This window comes from Falco naumanni, chromosome Z (assembly GCF_017639655.2).
Source record: "Falco naumanni isolate bFalNau1 chromosome Z, bFalNau1.pat, whole genome shotgun sequence".
NCBI classification, from domain to species: Eukaryota; Metazoa; Chordata; class Aves; order Falconiformes; family Falconidae; genus Falco; species Falco naumanni.
In genome coordinates this window covers 53456202-53477637 of record NC_054080.1, presented here as the reverse complement: position 1 = coordinate 53477637, position 21436 = coordinate 53456202, and the positions used below count along the sequence as shown (strand labels likewise).

General features: G+C 37.0%; 1 long non-coding RNA gene across 1 annotated transcript in view; it reads right to left on the bottom strand.

Annotated features, from left to right (window-relative positions):
* LOC121081251 overlaps positions 1–21436 on the bottom strand; it is a 328189-nt gene that overhangs the window by 57173 nt on the left and 249580 nt on the right. The window lies entirely within an intron of this gene.

The window sequence follows — 21436 nt, the reverse complement described above, 5'->3', positions numbered from 1 at the left end:
TTGTCTTAATTATAAACCCTTTCTTGTTATGTCACTGCTGGACCAAGTCTTTTTCAATGTACTATTTTAGTGCAAAAATGTAGTTTCATATATTCACTCATTAACTACACCAGTGGTATTACCAAACACCTGAAGTACTTGCACAGACATTGTGTTAATCAGCTAATTACCTTAACAGTTTGTGAAAACAGAACTGTAGCCTTGCCAGCAGTAAAACTATCTGTTCACATATCACAAACCAGTGTAAATCTCTACCATATGGATGTCCACTGTAACTCATTCAATTGTTTTTCACTAAAAGTCAGACTTATAGAGGCTGTAAAAACTACACAAGCAAAAAACTGGTGAGTGTCAAGTACACAATAAATGTGAGAATCATCTTCATATCATATATCTGAATATTACTGTAGGAAGATAGAGTTAAAAGGCATCTTTATTTTTAGTTGTGCATATATTAATACTTCATTTTTGATAGGTTTAATTATTCCTAGCTCCAAACTGGTCTGATTTCATATTATTTGTAACTTGGGAGGAAACGATAATTGCTTTTGTGAGAACAGCATTTCTATCACGTAATGGTATTCCTCTCTAAGCTGACTTTTTCTTTTGTTCCTTCTTCATCTTGTTCACATCTTCTTCTCTTTCTGCTTTTGTGGAATGCGTTGGCTTGTTGACCCTTTAGGCAAAAAGCCTACTTTGGCTGCCAAATACTCTATTTCATGACATGCAAATAGTCTGGACAAATGATGGTGTATCTGTTTTTCCATAATAAAAGATCGCTTGTGGGGGAAAAAAGCAACTCAGAAAACCCAAATCACAACTTTTTTTCCTCTTTTTTTCTCATTATTGTATTAAGCAGGAAATTTCTGCTTTTTGGTGGGGTTGAGATTGGTATTTGTGCACTGTATTATTTACTTATTGCTTTACCTATGTCATCATAAGACTTCTTCTCTGTAACATGTTTTTGTCTTTTCTCCCTTGTTTTCTAGCTCTAACATGCCTCCTTGTCTTTTCTAATATCAGTGTTTTCCTTCTTGAATTTTATGTACCTGAATACTTTTCATGTTCCCACCTGTACTCCATAAATATCCATTTTTTTCACTCTTAGTGAATAACAGCTGGCTTAGCCTGACCAGACATACTCTACTTTCCTTCTCATCGTTCTTGTACTACCCTCTATGGGCCTTGATAACATGTTCACTTGCAGTGTTTCCTTTTCCCTTCTTTTGACTCTGGAATACATGTTCCACTTAAAATGCAACCATGAACAAAACAACAAAAGCATCAGGTTTTCATCTCTATGCTGCTAGTCCAGGCCTTGTAGCCTGTATTCTGCCAGATTCCTCTCTTTGTTCTATACACACACACACACCCCAATAATATCACTGAAACATAAATTGTGACAATAAGAACAAAATAATAATGGACATGCACAAAGACCGTCAACTTTTCAGTCTATTGATCCCCTCATGTACAGTGGACATTCAACACACTTTCTAAATGTGCGTGGTGTCCACAAAGAAGTTAATTACTCACTACTGGAAAGTTAACTTTAAACTAAGACAAGCAAGAATAAAAAAAAAAACATTTTCTGTTACCTAAAAATACGACCAAAAAAATGTAACTGCCACTGCCAAGTATTTTATACTCTCAGTAGAAGTACTTTTTTTCATTCTATTGAATATGATCATTCTCTGCAATAATTTTCATATTCAAGGATCATATTCTGCAAGCTCAAGAGCTGTCCATCCCAACAGGCAGGAAGTCAGACAAAAATGCCAGGGGGCTGCATGGATGAACAAGGCACTCTTGCCAAAACTCAGACATGAAAAGGGAGTATACAAAAGGTGGGAACTGGGACAGGTAGGGGGAAATACTGACAGATACACTGTGTAAGCATGCAGAGATGCATGTAGGAAAATCAAAGCCCAGAAACAGAATCTGGTGAAGGGTGTCAAAATCAATACTCTGTGTAAGTGTATCAACAAGTAAACGAAAACTAAAGAAAATGTGGACCCACCACTGGGTGTGACAAGGGTCCTGGTGAAGGAGGACATGGAAAAGGCTGAGCTATTGAATGTCTTCTTTGCCTTGGTCTGAACTAGTAAGACCTCCCTTCAGGTCTTCCTGAGACCAGGCAAAAAGTTTTGTGTTACAGGCCCATCAGGTCTTACCTCCACCCCTGGGAAGGTGATGGAGCAGCTAATCCTGGAAACCATTTCCAGGCAGTTCACTGACAAAAAAAAATGCCAGAAACAGTCAGCATGGATTCACCAAGGGAGAGTCAGGCTTGACCAACCTGAAAAATTTATATGGTGAAATGAGAGGCTTGGTAGATGAAGGTACGGTGGCAGGTATTGCCTACCTAGGCTTGCATATGGCTTTTGACCCGGTCCACAGTAACACCCTCACAGAGACAATGACGAAGTATGGGCTGGATGAGCAGACAATGAGGTCAATTAAGAATGAAAAAAACAGCTGAATTCAGCACATTTTGATCAGCAATATAAAGTCTACTTGGAGGCCAGTAGCTAGTTTGGTGCCCCAGAGGTCAATACTAGATAATACTAACTTCAGTGTCTCTGTTAATTATCTAGAGAATGGGGCAGAGTATAGCCTCAGCAATTTTGCTGATGACACAGAACTGGGAGGTGTGGCTGATACACCAAAGGTTTGTGCTGCCATCCAAAGGGAGCTTGATAAACTGGAGAAATGGGTTGACAGCACCTCATGAAATTTAATAATTGGAAGTGGACAGCAGCTTTGAACAAATGGCCCTGGGGGTCCTTCTGGACACTAGGTTGAGCATGAGCCACCAATGTGCATTTGCCACACAGAAGGCCAGCTTCTTCCTGGGCTGCAGTAGGAGAAGTGCTGCCAGCAGGTCAGGGAAGGTGATCCCATTTATTCAGCACTGGTGAGGCCACACTTGGAGTACTGTGTCCGACTCCGAGCTCCTCAGTAGAAATGGAATACGGACATACTGGAAAGAAAAAATAAAGTGCCATGAAGATATTGAAGGGACTGAAGCATCTGTCTTATGAGAAAAGGCTGAAAAAGCTGGAACTGTGCAGCTTGGAGAAAAGAAGGTTCAAAGGTAAACTCATCAATGTATATAAATACCTGAAGGGAGGGTGCAAAGAAAATGGAGTTAGGCTCTTCTTTGGTGTCCAGTGACAGGACAAGAGGCAATGGGAACAAGGAAACACAGAAGGGTCTGCCTGATAGTGAGGAAACAGCTTTTTACTGTGAAGGTGGCTGAACACTGGAACAGTTTGTCCAGAAATGGTGGTGGAAACTCTACCCTTGGAAATATTAAAAAGCCGTCTGGACGTGATCCTGGGAAACCTGCTCTAAGTAGCTCTGCTTGAGAAAGGAAGCTGGTCCAGATCCAACCTCACCCGTTTTGTGATTCTGTGATATTTTACTCATGGTACATATAATCTGTGGGTTTTCCACCCACCTAGGAAGGCTGTGATTGATAACCATCTTCCACCTTTTTCTGTATCTCATTGGTGACATTCAGAAGCCACAATATTCCTAATGATTCAGGAAAAAATAAAAGTGAAAAGCAACAAATGCCAAATAGGAACCAAGAATGTTTTGCCCTAAAAACTCTCTTCCTCTAAACTTTAGGGGAAACTATTTTTGCCATCATACAATAGCAGTTTCTGAGAAAAAAGTTTTTTTAAATGCACAGCACCACACGCAACATAGAGTTCTTGAAAATAGGCAGGCAGAAAACTTTCTTTTTTTCCCTAAAAACCATAGCTATGTTAAGACTGAGTGACAATAAATAAAGTCATGAAGTTAGAGCAAAGTTTATTGGTTCCTCAGATTCTTTTTTTTATAAGGGAAAGCACAGCTGAAAGATGCTGAAAAAAGCAGTCTCCTAAAATAGTTCAAGAAAACACCAACAAAGTGTGTATGACATGGCTTTAAATTGGTCTCTTCCTCCTGGATTTAAACTTAAGCATGATCATGAATTTAGGTATTTATGACCTCCAAGTATCCAAGCATGCAGAGACATAAAAATCTCATCACCAAGACTCCTGAATATTCAAGGAAGATACAATATGGTCTTGATCCAAACCCCACTGAAATCAACGGGAATGTTCCAATGATCTGATCATACTTTGGCCTGGCCTTCCAGGCTAATAAATTAATGAAGCACATAAAAGAAGACCCAGAGTAACACTAGAGTACTAAGAGATCTCAATTGTGTCTGAGCTAATCACACCTTAATGTAATAAAAAATGTTTTTGAAAATTTTAGTATTTAAAATCTGATTTCTTTCCTTTCCCAACAGAAAAATGTATTGTGAGGTATTCTGGTCAACCAAAATCTGAATTTTTCACTGGAAAATCTCATCCAGATCTATGATAAAACAGAAAGGAAATGGCATTACACTGTAATTATACATCTTGCAAATTTACAAGTACTAGAATACTGCAAAGGAATATGGATTGGAAAGCTTCTGACAATGTACAACCTCTTTTGCAAAGTGAGCTTTACAAAAGAATTAAAAGGCCTTTTTTCTACTGTTTACCATCTAAGAAGTGAAAGTGGCCTACAAGTCACCTTTCAAGCTACTAGTCAAAGTTAACATTTGCTAGCAAGTATAACTTTCTTACTCTTATGTACCCTTAGATCAAATCAAACCAAATTCAGATTATGTATTTTCTATTTTCTTCTCTAAGCTTTGAGATTTAAGTGTACAGGGAATTACAATAAAGTCATAATTTAAAATTGCTAGTTTAAATAGTGTTATGTGTTTGATCCCATAACTAGGTCTCTGGAATATGCACCAGGCTTTGGATGATGAGCACTAAGGCTAATGAAGTTATTATTTGAGGGCTTCTGTAAGAAGTCTGCTGTATTTCTGTGCATGGTAAATAACATTTATACATATGGGGGGTTTAAGTACTGTTTAACAGGCTACATTTTGGTCCTGACAGCCTAGTCATTCTAAATTCCTTCCCTTTTCCATGTCTTGGAATAAATAGAGGAGGAAGTCATCTTGAACTGACAAATATTTATCCCAAACCACTTCCCACTCACACTACATGCTTTCTGTGCAGAAACAAGTGCAAGATGGTTGGGAAACAGAAATTAAAATATTTATTGACTATTAATAATTATTAATTATGCATCTCAATCATCTACCAAAGACCTTGGAAGTCTGGGGAGGTTCCTGATGACTGGAAGCTAGCCAGTGTTATTCTAATTTACAAGAAGGGTATGAGGGAAGACTTAGGGAACTACAGACCTGTTTAGTCTAACCTTAGTTCCTGGAAACATTATGGAGAAGATCATACTAAGTACTATTGAAAGGCATTTAAAGAATAATGCAATCATCAAGCACAGTCAACAGGGATTCACAAAGGGAAAGTCCTATTTAACTAATCTGATATCCTTCTATGATGAAGCCACCTGCCTAGCAGATGAAGGTAAGGCTTTTGACACAGTTTCTCACAGTATCTGTTTGGACAAGTTGTGCAACTGTGAGATGAGTGGATACATGGTGTGCTGGGTGAAAAACTTGCTGGAGGGCAGGTCTCAAAGCACTGTAGTGAATGGGTACTTCTGGCCAACAACCACTCACCAATGGTGTTCCTTGGAGCTTAATTCTAGGGCCAATTCAGCTCAGTATTTTTTAACAATGATCTGGATGCAGAAGTTGAATGCACCATGACCAAGTCTACTGATGATGCTAAACTGGGAGGTGCTGTTGACTCTCTTGAGGGACCTTGCAGAGGAATCTGTGTATATGGGAGCATTAAGCAATCATTAATGGATGAGATTTAACAAGACAAATTGCTGGATTCTGTACCTGCAACAGAATATCACTGAGAGGAATGGCTGGAGAGCAGCCCTGGAGAAAGGGATCTGCAGGTGCTGGTTGACAACAGACTCAGTATGAGTTATTATTCAGCAGCATGCTCCAGCAGCCAAAAGGGCAAACCACAAACTGGCATGCATCAAACACAGTGTAATTGGCCAGTCAACAGAGGTGATTAGCCTGCTGCATTCAGAGTTGATGTGGCCTCCCCTTGAGTATTGTCTGCAGTTTTGGGTACCACAATTTAAGAAGGATGTTAAGGTACTTGAATGTGTTTGGAGGAGGGCAGCAAAGCTGGTGAAAAGGCTGGAAGACATGTCCCATGAGGGGTGACTAAGGACTTTGGGCTTGTCTAGTTTGGAGAAAAGGAGCCTAGAGGTGACCCCATGGCTCTCTGCAGCTTACTGAAGAGGGGAAGTGGGGAGGGAGGTGCTGATCTCTTCTCCTTCCTGGTGTCCAGCAACAGGATGCATGGGAATCGTTCAAAGCTGCACCAGGGGAGATTTAGACTGGGTATTAGGAAGCACATTTATTTACTAAGAGGGTGTTCAAACACTGGAAGAGGCTTTCTAGAGGGGTGGTCTATGTCACAAGCCTATCAGTGTTTAGGAGGTATTTGGAAAATGCTCTTAAGGGATGACAGGGTCATATGGAAGGAAACAGGGGCTGTCTGTGGTCAACAAATAGTCGCTGTTCCTCCTCTGCTTTTAGGGCTAAAGGCTCTGAGAAGGACACCACTGGACCATGACACACTCTGTGCTCAGCCACTTGGCAGCGAGATTTGCAGCCTTCTGCAAGGACACTGACATAAACATAAGGACTCAAAATGAGATCTGACTGGAGCTATTTTGAACTTGTCAGATCCTGGCACCAACTCAAGCAGTGTAGTGGCCATGTCAGAGTTAGCAGCAGACTGGTGGCAGATTGGCCCATGCCACTGTGGGTTGTTGACAGCCAAACCAGGACGGGCATCTTTCGGCTGTCAGGGAGACGTAGGACTGACAGCCTTGGCCTGAGGCTTGTGAGAGCCCTGGACAGAGGTTGCCTCTGGTGACCTAAGGTGGTTACTCCTGTTTGTTGATACTGTCCTGTTTCTCACAGCCTCGGGCCCAGACAGAGATATAACTAGAATATGGTGCACTCCCATCCCCTCTTTCCTCAGCCACTCAGCCACAGATTTCTGTAGCTTTCTGCAAAGCAATTGAATTAAGGACAGCTATGCACAGGCCCAGTCTGTGGCGCGTCTCCCACAGTCTCACAAGCAGTTGAAGTTGCCCAAAACCATGGACAAGGGAATATCTGAGACAGACACCTTCTTTGCCTGAAACTTACCTTGAAATAAAGTTTCTGATTCATGAACCTATTGGCTCGTTCTTCTGGTTTTTGTGGGGGTTTTTGGGGAAACATTTTGGGCCTTTCCTTATGTAACCAGAGCCAGGATTTATTAGAGCTGCCAGCATGCATATATCAGTGGTAAAGGGTGTCCCAAAGCTCATTTGCCTCACTTTCACACTGACATCTGAGATCCCACTTCCTCCTAATCCTAAACCTAACTTGCTTAACTCATTAATTTTTCAATCTGATATCAGCAGATAAACAAAGACAGTTTCATCTTCATGGAATTTTGCAACATTTTATAGGCATGTAACTATCATCCAAGAGATAAGAATTACTTACAAATGTGAGCCAATCATCTGAACATAAAACTGCAAGCAGGATAAAAATGTAATGTACTCATGGAGTTGAAAAACTGTAAATTCCTTCTGAATTACTTAAAATATATGTCCTGTATTTCCTGTTCTTACAGAAAATAATACTGTGAGTAAGTAATGGTTAATCACTTTTTTTTTCTTACAAGTTAGATACTGAACTACAATTTGAAAGAAAAATTCATGAAGATTATAAGACATGCTTAGTTATGCTAACTTACTTTAAAAAGTAGGAAAAGCTAAACATCTGATATTTCTGAATTTAAAACAATACATTTACTCTTTTCATGGAACTATAAAACATTTATATTTATGCAAAACATTTGAGCTTGATAAGACGCACCTATTCAGATTATAGCTTCCTGAAAAAAAAAAAAAAAAATTATCTACTTTTATTTTGCACAGGAATAACCGCCATATGCCGTCCTTCTCCTTATGTTGTAACCAAGTGAAATACTAGGAATATCCATTTAGGGGTTCATTTCTAATTTTTTTTTTTAAAAAAAAAAAGTTAAAATAGTTTTTTCTAAACTATTCATTAATATTTGTTTTATATTTTAAAAGATTTCCTTACATAAAATTATAAGTTTAAAACTGAAGACTTCAGTTTGAATTTCAGTATGATAAAGTAATAAGACACATTTTCTGCATTTTCTACATGAAGACAGGTTTTTTGTCACAACTGTATTGTCTTGAATCCCTTTCTAACATCATGGTTCAGATTTCTCACCAGTTCTGATTGCTAAAATTTGCAGTCATCAGAAATCACAGTGTTAGTTACAGATTAAAACAAAGAAGCCAAGTACTTCCAAATGTCAGAAAAACAAAGTTCTGAAGCTTCTCTAGGATAGGAAGAGTAGGGTTAAAAGCAGCTACTTTTCAAATAGCTTTTTGCGTTTGTTTTTTTTTTTTTGCCTTTTTTTTGCTAGATAATCTGAAGGTAAAGAGATAGACTCAGCAACACACACTTTCAGTGTATTTGTTGCAGTGTGATTACATTTAAGAATATTATATATGTTGAGTTATGAGAAAAAAATTATTAGATAATCCAGTGCTGACTCCAGCCTTCTTCTATGGTACTAAATTTAGCTTACAATCTCATCATGGTGCCAAGTGTCTTAATAGTCTATACAGAATCAGGAAACATTTCTTCCTGATCTTAGATGACTGACTACAGGGCACTGCAATCAAAATTCAAAGAAAGCAAAACCCAACACCATAAGCCTATCTTGAAACCTAGAAGTACTGCATTTTTTAAGCTTTCAAGAAACAACCAAAATATTTCAGAGTTTTATTGCTATTGGACATCAAAAAAATAAACTGGAAATAACTCAGTTTCAGCTTTGAAAGGTGCCAAATATTTCTGACGTGTTAATTCTCTGTGCTGCTGTCTTTCACCTACTAAGGAAGAACCCATTATTCTGAACAGGTATCTGAGTTTTCAGAATTATTTACCTTATTAAAATTAAAGAAATGCAAAGTAGTATAAACTGCAAAGGAAGCGTATAAGTGTTTGGAACATTTATTTGATATGATCATGCAATGCCTTCAAATGTGATGAAACAAGGTTGTATACGACAATGGACTGAGTCAATTATTCTGAAGTCAGGAGCAAATCAGTATCAGCTCTATTTTCCACAGTCACACTGGAAGCAAAATGAATAGAAATATGCAAATAGTAAGGGATATATTTTGTCAGTGTTGCAGGATGAATGACACCATTCAAATGACTACCTTGAATACAAATTTCATTACATTTTAACATTGCTGTGTGTATCGCGGAGATTTCTTAGGCTGATGCTACATACGGGTTAGCATTTTCTTTATGTATATAAAAGCACCAGTTAACTTTTTTTAACTCAAGTTGCTAAATTAATCATCATGTCACATGAATGCTGATTAAGCAATATGAATTTATAAAATATCTCCTAAAAAACTGTTCCACTACCTATTGCCCCTTTTTATAAATCTAAGATTCCTTGTGAATTAACCTACTCTTTTATCAGTATCATCTGTTACTCTAAATTATGCATTTTAGCTGTTTGCACTGAGTTTTCTTGCTCCAAGTACATGGGCTTTCATTTCTTGAAAATTGTTAACCTGTTCAGCTCACCACTACTACAAGTCTTTCTTTATATTCATTATAATTTCCCTTTCTGTTGAGACTGATATTTTTCTTCAACTGTTCTTTAAAAAAAGCAGTATTTCCAACCAAAGAAGTAAAATTAATACCTAAAATATATTCTAAATATTCTATTTACTAAACGTAAGTACAACCCACTTTAAAAAGATTAATTTATTGTGTTTCCTTGAAGAGTAATAAATACATTCTGTCTGTGTACATTTAAAATAAAGAGGAAAAAAACAAGAGAGAAGATTACAGGGCCACGTCCTAAACAGAGAAAACAAAAGAAAAATAATTAGGATGAACCATTGTGATGTGGTAGTACAATACAAGTTTGGTAAGACTAACTTTTTCCTATATTTGGGGGCATGCGTGTCTTTAACCTCATCCCTCCTCACACTGTATTTTTTCTACCTACATTTCCCTAGCCTTTTTCTGTTACTCAGTTTCTTTTAATAATTTCACTGTTAGGGCTCATTTAATTCTCATTTCAGTATCATTAAGGATATCAGTATATCAAATAACTATGAGTCTAATTCACAGATGACAAAACCTCAAAAATCACCAAGATCAACAGTGCAGCTTAATTTCATAGGGGAGCTCTGGGAACTCCTCTATTTGGTTTTGTAAACTCGCAGACACAGGAAAATCTCCATTACTTAAGAGTGACCGTTGCTTGGGGGGGGGGGGGGGGGGGGGGGGGGGGGGGGGGGAGGGGGGCGGGAAGATAAAGCAAAAAGAAAGAAAAAAGAAACACAATCCTTCCCAGGAAGAGAACAATGAATGACAGTGCTATAAATATCAAGAGGATGATATTGCAACACTCCCCCAAAGGATCAATTGGCTGGTCCCTGCTTCAGAAGAAAATTACCTCTAAAATGCCTGTGATATTTTACAAAAATACTCAAAAAAAACCCCCTCTTGTCTCTCCAGATCATTTATTTCCTGCCTTTACGTATAAAATATGTGAAAGCAAATGTCTCAGCCCTCAAACAGTGTTTCTAAGTCCGTGTCACACAGTGTTACAAGCTCTGGAGAAAAAAAGACATCAACTGTGCTGAGTGGCTGCCAGCGGATTTTGAGACAGACTGTTCTGTTAGACTTTCTATGAGACTATGGCCAGGCCTCTCTCAGGTTTGTCACTGGTAAACAGGGTTGACAGTCTTCTGCTATGTCACTGATATGCCATGGAAATAAATTCATTGAAGAATACTGCAAAAGCATAAGAATATATGTGAATGAATGTTACTTACTTCAATTTGACCTCATTAGGGCTAATACTCTTGTGATTATCCTTTAGTCTTCTTCATAATCACTCTTGTGTTGAAATGATAGAAATTGACACTTATTGTATTTCATGTCTTAGATATGCAAAGCCAACAGTTATCTGAGAAAAGAGAGCATGTCTTCCTGTCATGTTATTCTGCTGTCTCCACTAGCACTCCCCTGACACACAATGAGTCCTAGAGAGCTCAGCACTGATACTTAAAAAAACAATGGTCTCACTTTCTGCAAGTTTATCTTTTTGATAACAGTCTGATGAATGTCACACCAACATAGGAAAAGGAGCAGAAGCACATGAATTGGGACTTTTCTTTCAGTGGTAACTAGACTATAAATTGTTATTTCCACAATGCTAAAAAAACTTTTTGGGTATTTGGAAGTCATGGCCAGCAACAGAGAAGAGAGCTCTTTAACAATTGATCAACCTATCAGAATAAATGATTGCAGCCAAGCCAATTTTTTTCCAAGAAATCTCTTTAAACAGTGTGGTTGTTTAGCAGATGAGGTCCTAGATAGAATTAGGACTCATGAACACAAAACCACTGCATACTTTTTAAAAGAAAGACACATTTACACCCAAAACAAAAAGTAGTGAGAAGGAATCAAGTAACTCCAACTTCATTTTCAATGTGATACAAACAACTGTCATGCTGAGATATCCTAGATCTGAGTAACTTCATTTAGATGCTAGAAACTGTTTAATTGCATCAACATAACACTGTCCTAACATTAGCTATCTTCAGATTTAGATTACAAAAGTGTGTAGAATATCTTTAAAGATGGAAGCACTGAAATAATAATATTGTGTCTATTATAAGCAGGGTAAGGGAATAAGAATTTAAATCTTCTCCAGCCTGGAGGTACTTAGCCTAAATTAGAATAAGTGCCAGAGAGAAGGCTTAAGACTGCTATCTTTTCACTAAAAAAAATTGTTGAAAGATAAGAAGGACTGTACAAAACTTTAGCATATACTTAGAATTCTCCCTTCACAGTGATTTTTTTTCAGCATAGAATTGGAAAATCTGACTTTTATTGGCAAAGAGATTTTACTGTCGAAAGCTGCTTGTTTATTAAGAGTGAATTTTCCTTGCTGATACAATGCTCGCCATGAGCAATATCTGATAATCATTCCCAAGATACATGAGTACAAAGAGAGTGTTTACTGGCATCTTTAGATGACAAACTTCAAACTAAGATGCAATATAAAGACTGTGAAAAATGTATTGCTCAAATGAAGTTTATAGTGCAATAATCTGTATCTAACCATTTGCTTTTGTTCAAGAAAGAACGCAAGGAGCCTTTGGCTCCAAAGAGGTGGAAAAATATCTATCCCTCAAATTAAAACAGGTAAGTGTAAACAATTATATCAAAATCAGGAATTTTAATATATAGCAAATCTGAGGCCTAATTTAGCTCAATCATTTTTCTTAAAGAACAAGAATTCAAAGTTCTGCAAAAATGCTAGGAATAAGACAGGGAGAAATAAATTTGGTCTGAAGTGGCCAGAGAGTACTTGCCATTTCTAGAGAGAGTGTGAAAGATCACAATGTAGATGAGCAGGAATGATACTGAAATAGATTGATGCAATTTTTTGTACCTGATGTGTTTTATAGGACTGAAAGATATTTTTTCTTTGAATATGTTTCTCTGAATTCTTTCCTGATCCCACATTCATGGTCAATCTAGGCCATTCAAAGTCATGTGTGTATTAGACCAGAAAGGTGGCAGCAGGTGATCAAGCTAGGGGTTGTATTTGCATTTGGAGATGGGGGAACTGCCTATTAAGACCTGTCACTTCCCTACTCTCATTTTCACCAGACTGAAACAGTCTCTCTCTCTTAGGGTATGGCACAAGCAGGCAGCCTTCCAGGAATGACTTTACAGCCAATTAAATCAGTGCTTCTCCTCCTGTAAAGTCATTCTCAGCAGTATTGCTATTTAGAGGCAGCACAACGAAGAATAATATCAAGAAACATGGCATTGCCCCAGTGGGAATGTAGTAGTACAGGAAGGAAAATAGAGGGGTTTCAGGCTGCTGTTTCGTACAGATCTAAGCTCTAGTAAACAGGCCCCTGTGGACAGATAAAGTAAAAATATGTTTAACCCTTTTTCACCTATTAGAATGGCATCACAGTTGTTTTACCTTGCATTTGATAAAGTCTGGCAATTTCTATTCCAATGCTGTCATAAACCCAAGCTGTAAAAAGAACTCCGAAATCATAGGGGGGATAAAACAAAAGTAAAGCAAATAGTACTGTCCTCCTTTATTAATATGAGCTAGTAATATTAATACAAATGTTAGTATTCATTCTTCATCAGAAAAAAAGTTCCTGGCAGACTGATGGGCAAAAGCAGCAGCCAGGGCTGACCCAGACGTGGACGCAAGGGGCAGCCAGATGCATGCCAGATGCAGGCCCCTGCCCTGCCTGATGACACTGAGGTCCATCCAGGGCCCTTCTTGCCTCCTTCTGCCCTGACAGGCCCAGGGCACACCTGTCCTGGCCATGCCCTTGTTGCACTGCTGTGGGACAGGCCCAGCCCACCTACCTCCTTGGCCCTTTCCCCTCCCCTGGGGCCTGCGCCCCCCAGGGAGGGCTCTGACCCACCTGGTGTGTCCCCAGCTCCCAGCTTCTCCACCCAAGAATGCTCCTCCTCCAAAGCACCTTCCTGAGATGCAAATTGTGGATGGAGGCCAGGTTCTGAGACCAAACCATGATGGATAGGTCCCACAGTTGTGCCAGTGGCTGCCCTGAAGCCACTCTCCCCCCACCCTCCACCCCCATCCCCATCCCCATCTGTGTGCCGTGGGGCCAAGATTCACATCAATGTTAAAGCAAAAAGTCATAAACCATAGGGCCTTACTCCACAGCTACGCCAATGTTCTCCCCTGTGACCCCTTTAAAACAAGGTGCAGTGGAGTCTGGGTCTGGGCCCACAGCTACAGCTAAGCTGAAGCTCATCAGTCTCATCTTTCCCCCTGGTCCCTGCCACTGGGAATCTCTGGGCTGATTCTTCTGCCCCCACTTCTGCCACCTCTGGGGCCTGTGGTCCCTGTGCTTCACCCTAGCTCCATATCCCTGCTCTGGCTCTTTGTCACAGCCCCCTACTCCTTCCCAGGCCTCAGTCCTCACTCCAAAACAGAACAAATGAAATTTACAAATGTTGTCTTCTTTATTGAGGTAGAATAAGTATTTTCTCCTCACCAAAAATTTTAGGGTTTAGAACTTTTTGAAAAAAGTTGATTTTCTGAGGTGTTAGAAGTTTGGTTATGGCCTTGCAGTAAATAATTTCCCTTAAGCTATTTGTTCATGTATTTCTGGTATTTGGGAAAATATAGAATCATAGAATCATTTAGGTTGGAAAAGACCTTTAAGATCAAGTCACAAAAACTGGGGGGGAAGAGGGGATTTTTTTTCATCAACTTGTCTATTAATTGTTCTATTATCAAAGCACTAGAGAATTAAATCCCATATTAACCTTAGATTTTTAAAAAACTCTCTAGATTAAATACTGCCTCATCTGCAAATTTTTTAAAGTGGAAGCTGTTGACACAAGTTTTTTTTCTGAGTACCGGGCACAGAAGACATCAGAGCAAAACCAGCTTTTTGTATGTGAGCTAACTTATTGTGCCTTGGAGACAACTGCAGTAGTGACAATGCTCTGTATTTGCAATACAGATAAAAGGTATTCTTTTATAAAACCCACCAATATTCTTAGTACAATTAAGCATTTGGTAAATGAAACACATATAAAAATTGCATTCAGTTACTACCTCAGGGTTTGTTTGTGGTTCTTTTATTTTTTTCCCCATTTAAAAATAATTTGTTTCTATGGCTTTCTAATTCTGCTTCCTTATTGGCTCCTTTATATATCTAACGAATTCAAAGAGCACTCAATAACATTTGTCATTTATGAAAATAACATATTATCACATAGAAATTATTCAACGATGCTTGTAGAATAGTAAGGACAATCCATTAATGATATGTCACCCAAATGCTACAAAACAGGCATTGGTATGCTGAAAAATCATAAAAAGAAATGGGGAGGGGAGGAATTGCAAACCAAATCCTGAAAATTTTGCAATTATTTCTTCTTCAAGAGGAATAAATAATAAGAATAATAAACAAAATAAAGAAAAGAATAAATCAAGAATAAGTTATAAAATGCACCCTGGAGCAGGACTGCACTAAACTTTTCCCTTTATTCTATGATTCTACTTCTTCTTTTAGTCAAGATCTATCATCTAAATAACATATCTGTTATTGTGGAAAATGTCAAATATGTACGTATCCAAAAAGTTATGTTCTGTAGCAAAACAAAAAATATCTTGAATGTACTACTATCATAAAATACAGTGCATTTTTCAAAAAATCAAATATATGAATAGAATTCACCACCAAAAAAACTCTTGAGTGTTAGAAAATTAGGATCCCTACTTTAAGTCCTTTGAAGCCATGATGTAGTCCAATACTGTCTCAGTGAAGCCAAAGTTCCCAAGGATAGGTTTACAGAAGAAAAGCCGAAGTGTTCTTCTGCCTATTCCCATCTCTTCACATCATCTCACAATAGCATCCCGTCTCTCTGACCTTTTCTGAATATAACACATTTCTACAGGAAGCTGATCGATGTGATCTTAGAGCACAAGCAATAGCATATTGAGGTTAAAGGCAAAATGGCCAGGAATCCTCTAAAGTCTTCTGAACTGATGTGGCAAAAAGTATTTTTTTTTAATTAAGCATAAAGGAAAAAAGAAAACTAACAATAAAAAATATTTATGTTACAAAAAAGTATAAAGTTAGAAAATATTACTTTGCAGTTGCCAGTGCACTTTTAGTTATTCCTTTCCCCTGATACATCCATTCTGTATACAACATAGATGAGAATTTTTCTGTCATGAGGTAATTGAAAGCTCTTTCATAGTACTTTTATTAAAAATCGTGTTTTCTAATGCAAGGACTTTAATCATATTTGGGGTAAAAGCACAATATCCTTTTAGATGGGAAGCAATATAAAAACTTTTCAGCAGATAAAATGCTTTGTAGTATTAACTGTCATGTTGAAATCTGGGTCATAGCTGTGCTGGTTTAAAGTAAGCACAACATTTTTTATTTCTCATATTTGTCACTAAAGAAACTCAGTTAAATTAGGATTCTCTATAGACTTTTATTTCATTAGCCAGCTTTATTTACAAGTTCTTTAAATATCAAATAACAAGGAAATTGGTGTCAGTGGCAGCATTATATATATAATCCCTTGATTATATATGTATTTTTGATCATTCTTCTTAGGTATATGACAATAATTCAATCGTAGTGAGCTACACCTGGATCCTAAAAAGGCTTATTCATGTATTAAGGTAGAGTTAAACCAGGAATTCCACTGTAGAGGGATTATTTGCATGCTAAAGTTAAATCTATGCATAGCTGAATAAGCTGTAGGATAGAACCACAAGCAATTGCTATCTCAGTAGCTGTACTGATTTTTCAGCAGGAGGAGAAAAGTCACTATAACACTCTTTTTGAGGCACATTTAAAATAAAATCACTTAATTATTTATAGGAAGCTCCCGCATACACCGAATTTGAGTTAATTGGCTTCCTTCTAAATATTCTGTGTCGGTATCCCTTGAATAGGAAAATGTTGTGGTCTTCTGAGATTAAAGAAGTATGTCTGAGCAAGACTCTCATTTAAAGAGACTGTGTTTATCCTGTCCAATACTACCTATACCACAAAATTTTCAAGTAAGCAGAACAGCTAGGACTGACAAGTCCACTGTGAAGCAATCCTTACAGATGCTGAGTAAAAGCCAGACCACCCTCAGGTTCTTGCAGCTGCAAAGTTAATTTAAGCAGTGCAGCCCAGACACCTAAGTGCAGATTTAACTACAACTTTGATTCACCTTCATTCTTCTGTATTATCAATGCAGCAAACTAATTATGACATTGGAATTAGATGCCTCTTGGCTAGTTTCAGATGACATAGTGACAACTGTTGCGCTTGGTCGTCTTGAAAATTAAAACTGAAAAAGAATAGCCCGTGCAAGTAATTTAGCCATGAGTTGGAAAAAAAACAAAAAACCCCAAACAACTCCCCACCCCCCCCCCCCCCCCCCCCCCCCAACCCAAAACCAAAACCAAAAAACAACAGGAGTTTCTGCTTAGGTTGATTGCAAATTTTTAGTCATAGATGGGGTAGGTGGAGAGTTACTGCCATCTGCTGGAAGGATTCCTCTCCTGATTCAACTATAAAATAAACAAAAAAGGAATGGGGTTTTGGTTTGTTTTTTATTTTTTGTATTTTTTTTTAATGATTAAGGTAATAAAACATTTAAACTCTTACCATTGCTGAAATTTAAGTGCATAACATCTATATAACCATCTAAATGCTCATTATTCTAATGGCATCAAGAGTGAAAAATCATGAAAATATGGACATAAATCTCTTTGAACTCCAACATCTGTATTGAGAACTGGTTAACAACACCAGATTAATAAATATGAACTAGAGGGCATAAATAGTCCCAAAATTGGGAGATAAGAGGATATGAAAGGAGGGGGAAATTAAAGACAGAGATTTCTGTGAACAACCATTTGCTTGATTTTATAGCATAAATCTCAATACTACTGTTTCATTCATGAATATATGTAAAAATATTATTTTAGGAAAAAATAAAATTAATAACACCCATATGTTATGGATAGATAGCAGGGGCCTCACAGTGAATACCGAGCTTTCTGTAAGAGTTGGCAGTTCCAGAAAATTAAAAAAAAAAACCAACAACAAAAACCAAACCTAGCCAAAAATACACACTCATTTTGTCCTCTTGCTAGGAGACTTCTGTTTAGGTCAAAAAATATGCATTAGTAGCTCCCACTGCAAGGTCATGTTGATGCTGAATATAGAGTAAGCAACAACACATACTTTACACAGCATTAGACATTTTTTAAGAGCTATTTTTTGTCTTTGTTCTCAATTTTCTTTCAGTTATATATAGTCCTAAATTCAGACAAAACTGATTACTCCTTTCCAGCCAAAGGCCTTTAAATGTCATTTTTATATCAGCCTGCTGAAGATTTCAAGATAGCAAAGCTGAATGGTGAATGGTGCAGACCGACCTGTGTTATGCACATCAGTACTCAGCTTCACACATTTGCAAGTCTAAACCAGAATGCCTATATGCATATATCCTACCAGGAAAGACAGATTTCATGATTAGTCTCTATTTGCTGTCTTGAGGCTAGAACTCTATTGATAGTCATTACATTAACTTATTTTCATTTGTTTAGAAATTAATGAAACTGGGAAGAAACTGCAGTGAAGGATGGAGTGGAAGTGAGACCAGCTAGGATGAAGAAATCAAGCTAGTTGAACCACTTAGAAATACTAAGATAAAGTATTATGGGATAAAGAGGTGCACAATGTAATGGTTGGCTAGCTAAAGAGGGAAGAATATAGATACACAGTTGAAGATTGTGGTGAAAGGGATCTAGGATTACATAGTCAGAGGATAGATTAATTTAAGGTTATTATTCCTGAAATGTTTGCTGTACCAAGAAAACTTGCAACTAATTGTATAGCAATTAAAACTGTATGGTAAGGTATGCATTTCCTCCTGGACTGGGGGTTTACATTTAATGTCTTCTGCATCTCACCACACTGACTGTTTCTAAGCTGCAAATAGCAGTTCTTAAATTTAGCACACTGGAATTTCAATGTCAGTGATTATTTATGGAGCCATAACTAACGTTGTCTTCAGGTCCAACATTCATTACCCTGGTACCATCAGTGTTAAAGTGACAGACACAGATGAGATGTGCTGAAAGATTTTTTTAAATGCACACACAGAGTTACATCTCCTCCCATTTTGTTGATTTATTCTGATGAGCAAGAGCACTACGTTTTTCCTCTCCATAAGCTAGGTTCTGGAAAGTCCCAAATTTGCAGTTATTTTTCCATGGTTGGCAGCTTTCTGTGTGCTGAATGTATATATACCATTTTCTCATGCCTTTACAGGTCCACACTAACTTTTTCTAGGTGTTGGATAACTGCAAAGAAAAGCATTTCACAAAGAGTAGGATGTACCTTAACCGTAAGAAATTTAGGAGAAAAGTATTCAAGAACTACCTGAAGCAACTACACTGATGTCAGTGTGATACTGTGCTTAGGCTAATTAGAGAGAAAGACATGAAAAGCAGAGATAGCCTGTACTGAAGGAATATTGGAAGATGTGAGAACCGAGGTAAAGAAACCTGTGTGTAATCTTTATGATCAAAATTCCTACATTCAGGACCAGTTGTTAACCTTAATTGTAACTATATTTTTGTGAAGTCTAGAAGACCTAAGAAGAGGTTAAATGTCAGAGGTACACTCAGATTCAACACATGCATAGACAAATCTTATACAATTTTTTTTTTTCTAGAAATGTCAAATGATCAACACCTTTTGAAAAACGTCTTTTCTGTAACTTATATGTAACATTGTAATGAATCTGTGACACACCTTTGCAAGAAATTGAGAAACTCAACAAAGTCAAACTGGACAAAGTAACTCCTTGTAAATAAATGTAAAAAAAAAGTGCAAGGTATGTTTAATCTATCACAGCATAAATAACTTGTAACTTTGTAAAATAACTTTACATTTAGTTCCTGTGTTCAATGTATTCTGCCCAGACCTGTTAGAAGCCATGCATGAATCAGAAAAAAAAAAAAAAATTAGTAAACAGCATTACTGTCTGTTTATAAAATGGATGTGTTTTCCTTAAATAAATGAGGAAAAAAAAATAAGGAAAGATTTTTTTTTACTCTCAAGAGCTGTTTTCTTCCCCTAAAGAAGATATGCCTCTAAACAGCGTATCTTTCACTGTCCCTTGCTGCTTAACATAGTGGAAGCAGTATTTTGTAATACTTGTCTCTGTAAAGTAACTGCCTTCTGCTTACACTCAGATTTTCTATTCGCTCGGATCTTAGCCATCTTTTTTCAAGAACACTTAAGCAAAAAGGCAAACTTGCTGACTTGCTAAAGCCACTAGTCTGTGCTGTTGTATAAGAAATCTGTATTATAAGCAATCTGTATTATAAGCAATTCTGAAAAATACAGTGTATTCGTTTTTATAAACTCTGTACTGTTAAATAATACCTACTAAATATTTTGGGTCTAAATTAAGTTTTAGCTTTTATTTTCCCCGCATATTTATATAATGAAAATCATGAATTAGAAAGTGTACCATATTCAAAGTATTAAATACGCTTTAGTTCTTTGATCTTTTACTAGAAATAAAATAAATGTGTTAGGCTAACAGAGATATTAAATATTTAAGTTTTTAATACCTAGTTGCTCCCCCCAAAAATTAAAATATGCAATAGGAGGAATAATTTTTTTCTAATAATGATGTTGATTTAGAAGAAAAGGGGTAAGGGGTCGGGGGTGAGGGGTGGGGGGACAAAGTGAGCAACCACTAACAGAAATAATTTGTTTGTGAATGTTATATGCGGTTTACACAGGAGTAGTCTTTGTAGACTGTTTAATGATTATAGATAAGGATTAAGCTACAGTTTCAAAAGGGTGTTAATACTATTTGGAAATTATCTTCCACTATAATATAGGTGTTTTCAGGGATGGGGAAAAAAAGTTCCATAAAGGATATGCCTAGTACATTTTAATGGGATCAACTCAGCGAGGTAAAAATGTTATCGGTACCCTTATATTTCTAACATATGAGTAAGACTCCCTTTTTTTTCTTTATTAAAAAAAAAAAAAAAAAAGTAATCAAAAGTGATTCTTGCTGCATTTTAAGATTAATTTATAAGGGAGACTCTAGAATATTTTTGCTAATGTGAGTTTTGGCTTTAATCTTTCTTTTTCTCCATATGGACTTACATGATCTGTATTAGAAAATAAAGCACCATAAAAAAAGTTTGAAATCTGATATGTTTCCTTCTTCCCATTTAAAAACATGAATATTACATTCTACCATAAGGCAAAATCTTTCCTAATGACAACCTGTAAGCATCTTCACAGAAGGAATTGCCTGCAGCAATTTTCTATTATTATCTTCTCTACTCAATCAGCAGATAAAGATAATCCTTCCTTGATGCAATGGATTTTATGTGTACAATTTTTATATTCTATAAACATTTTCACTTCTCCTATAAGATACCTTTGTCTGTGAAGGATATAAATCTAGGAGTATAACAGAAGCATTTTTTTTTTTAGATTTTAATTTGTAGTTTTGAAAGAATCAGAAGTAAATATAATCTTTAAAACAGTAATCCCAGCAAATATGTGTGCTGGTCACATGTATGGCAGTTCAGCAGAACAATTAGACTTTTCTGTCACATTAAAATTTTGATTCATGCATTACAGAAACATAGTATCACAGGAAGTCTATAATCCTGGACTGCCTATCTAGTTAAATTTTATACACTGTACAATTCTGATTTTTTTTTTTTTAAGAACTACAGGCTTTCCTGTCACA